Source organism: Micromys minutus (genome assembly GCF_963924665.1).
Source record: "Micromys minutus genome assembly, chromosome: 2".
Lineage (NCBI taxonomy): Eukaryota > Metazoa > Chordata > Mammalia > Rodentia > Muridae > Micromys > Micromys minutus.
In genome coordinates this window covers 39320223-39323988 of record NC_137971.1, presented here as the reverse complement: position 1 = coordinate 39323988, position 3766 = coordinate 39320223, and positions in this window count along the sequence as shown.

Below are 3766 nucleotides of genomic sequence, written 5' to 3'. Positions count from 1 at the left end.
GTTTTATTTTATAATGGTTTTTTTATTTCATTTGGTTGGTTGTTTTTTGATTGATTTGTTTATTCACTCTATATCCTGATCTCAGCCCCATCTCCTTCCTCTCCTCCTAGTCCCACATTTACAAATGCCTCCTCCCATCACCTCTTTCCCTTCTCATCAGAGGAATAGAAGATCCCATTGGGTACTACTTTACCATGAAACATCAAATCATAAGAGGTGCAAACACCTTAGAAATAAACATTTTAATTTCTGGGAAGCATACCGGCCTCTTCAGGAGGAGCTGCTGACAATGAGCCTTTAGTCAATGATGGCCATGGTTTGGGAATGATGAGCCTGGAACTGTGTCAGCTTCTGAGACACCTAGTTGGAGAAGATAACTTGGCTAAAGCATAGCCAGTCACTGAAAATCTTCAAGGTCTCATGAAATACAATAAAACTAACATAGAACTAATCAAAACTGTACTAACAACTGATTTTCCCCCTACCAATCTTATCAGAGGTTGCCTAATCCTTCTGGAAAATTCCTCTATCCCTGAATAAAAAAAGGCTTACAAGTCCCTGTGGCATCACCATTTTGATGAACGGCTGACCCCTCAATGCTGGTAATTTCTGCAGAGTAAACAATCTTTAACTTGTACACTATTTAAATCTAGGTTCCTTCTTCAGTGATTCTTGAATCCTAACAGTCACCAAGGACCTAAGTGTATTCGATCCTATTGAACCCTTGCCAGGCAGTCAAACTAGGAGAATGGGATACAATGACAGGCAGTAGAGTTAGAGAGAGACAGCCCTAATCTGCTCTAAGTGTTAGGGGAACCACATAAATACCAACTTGCATATCTGCTACAAATGTATAGGGGCCTAGGTCCAGCCCAAGCATGCTCTTTGGTTAGTGGTTAAGTCTGTGAGCCATGATGGTGCCAGATTAGTTGACTCTAGGATTTCTTGCAGTATCCTTGATCCTCTGTCACACTCAATCCTATACCAGACTCTTCCACAAGACTGTGAGCTCTGCCTTATCTTTGGCTATCGGTCTTTTCAACTGATTCCATCTGTTGCTGGATGAATCCTCTCTGGAGACAGTTACTCTAGATTCCTGTCTACAAGTATCTTTAATAGTTTTAGGAATTGACCTTTGCCTCTGGGATGGGTCTCATGTTGGTCCATTCATTGGTTGGCCATTCCCTTAATCTCTGTTCCTTTTTAATCCCTATGCATTTTGTAGGTAGAAAAAATTGGAGTTGAACGTTTTTTGGTTTTGTGGGTAGGTTAATACCCTCCTCCCTCCATTGACAACCCATATGGCTACAGGAAGAGGCCACTTCAGTCTCCATATTCCAAGTTGCTAGGAGTCTTAGCTAGGCCCTTTGAGACTCCAGGTCATCCTTTCAATCCTTAGTCAAGAGGTGTTCCCCACCACCTAATTCTGTTTTCTCTCCCAGTCCCACCAGCCCTCCTCCCATACTTGACAGCCATTCTTGCTTGCTTCCTTTTCCTGTTTCCTTCCTCTATTCACCTCTGATATCTATTTTCTATTTGCTTCTGAATAAAATCTTTTCTTGCATCTTCTTGTTATTTGGTTTTATGGGGCCAGTGGATTGTAAAAATTTTGTTTTGAATGTAGTTCAGCCATATTCATCCATTGTTATGCTATTTTATCCTACCTGAACCAAAACTTTTGCTACCATCTATATGTGAGGAAGTTTACAAAGTCTAGCACCAATCCACTGATATTCCACAATTCTTAACAGGAGAGGCATTGACTGTGCCAAGAATAAGATCATACTTCATTCCCTTTCGAGATCCAGTTCCCAATAAGTGTTGCTAAGATATTAAACCAAATGCTAACTTCTACAGAGATGTTAGATGACATACTGGATAAAATATCACAGGGAACATTTAAATGTCTGATTTCTAAAACAGCAATTTAAATTCTCCTTTTCTTCTTGGAACTCTGTTTTTCCCTGTGTGATTTAAATAGTTTTATCCTTAGCATTGTTAGGAAGTGGAAAATTAATATTTCTCAATCTGTTCTGAATTATTCCTGAACACCAGCTTGTTACAAGTCTTATTCCTGCTAAGAATCTTGAAACCGGCTTCACTGGTGTCACGATTTGGAACTTCTTTCCCTTAGCAGTTAACTATCCTTTACAGAGATTCCCTCTCACAGTGAGGACAGAAACATTTGCTGCTCTGCAAGGTTACATTTTATTCACTTTGTAAACTGTTTGACTAAAACATAAATACCTTATGGCTGTTAATATATATGAAAAGTATAAACCTTAAGTCTTGAAGTATTATATACTTGAAAAGGTATCAAATATGTCGAGCAAAATTATTTTGGAAAGAGAAATATAAAACTTCAAACATGAAAAAATATTGCCCATTTATCTTTGTTTTTAAACATAAAGTTGTTCAATTAAAAAAAAGAAAAAAAAATTGCCATATATTATGTGTATTTTATAATTTGTTATTATTAAAAGATAATATTTAAAATAAAAACTCATTACATATTTTCTAATAATTGGGGGAAATATTTATAGCTATTTTATTGTGTCATTATGAGTACTTAACAGTATGAAATTATATATATACATATATGTGATCTTTAAATCATTTTTATATTATAAACATTGTAAGTTATATTCTGTTTAATTAATTTTAATGCTCAACCTGGCTAAATTACCAAATGCTTTTTAGCACTACATTTTACTCCTACACTAGCTCTTATTAAATGAAAACAATAATTCCAAACTTTCAATATTACAAAACTACTTCTACTACTACTACTCTTATTGTACTATTATTATTTGTTCAATTGTTCAAATACCTAATATATTCCATAAAATATGGGTTCTGTCTGCAAATGTAGAATAGTCACTAAAGATTTAGTGGTCCATTTAACATGTTCTTGTTTGTTTACAGAGGTTAAAAAGTACTGCTTTTCATAAATATTTGTTGTATGGATAAACTCAATCGTGTAAACAAACATGATAAAACCATCACTGCATATGACATTAATATGGACTTTAGAAAGTTCCCACTAATGATTGAAAACATCTTCTTGAGAGACCCATGGCTCCAGTTGCATATGTAGCTGAAGACAGCAGTGTCTGGCATCAATGGGAGAAGAGGCCTTTGGTCCAGTGAGGGCACCTTTTCCCAATGTAGGGGAAGCCAAGGCACTGAGGTGGAGAGGGTGATTAGGAGCTAGTGCACCTTTGCAAGGACAAATCGAGGGGAGGGAGGATGAGAGTGGCATGAGCAAAGTGATAACATTTCCAATGTAAATACAGAGTATCTAATAAAAAAAACCAAAGTGTGTTGTAAACAAAGTAAAATGCAGGAGAAAGGGGGATAGATGGAGGAAGAGGAGAGGAGAGGGAGGAAGTGGGGAGGTAGTTGTTCAGGGGGAGAGGAGGGAAAGAAAGACCAATGGGCTGAAGGAGAAGGAGGAGAGAAGAAGGAGAAGGGATGGCAGGAACATAGCAGGGGAAAGACATAAGCAGTGACAAATAAGAGACCAGCAGAAACTTAAGATATGGCTGAAAGAACCAAAAGGAGTTTTTTTATTTTATTCTTATATTAAAAACTACTTTCTAAGTGAAATCTGAATATTTTTCACTTCATTAAACTCACTATTTATATTTTTCAAGGAAACTATGAATTTCTGTCCATCTCTCCCTCTGTAGGCTGGTGAAATGTTCAGCAGTTATGTTAGAAAATTGAATAGCTGCTATGTACGATGCCTATGTTTTTGCTCAGT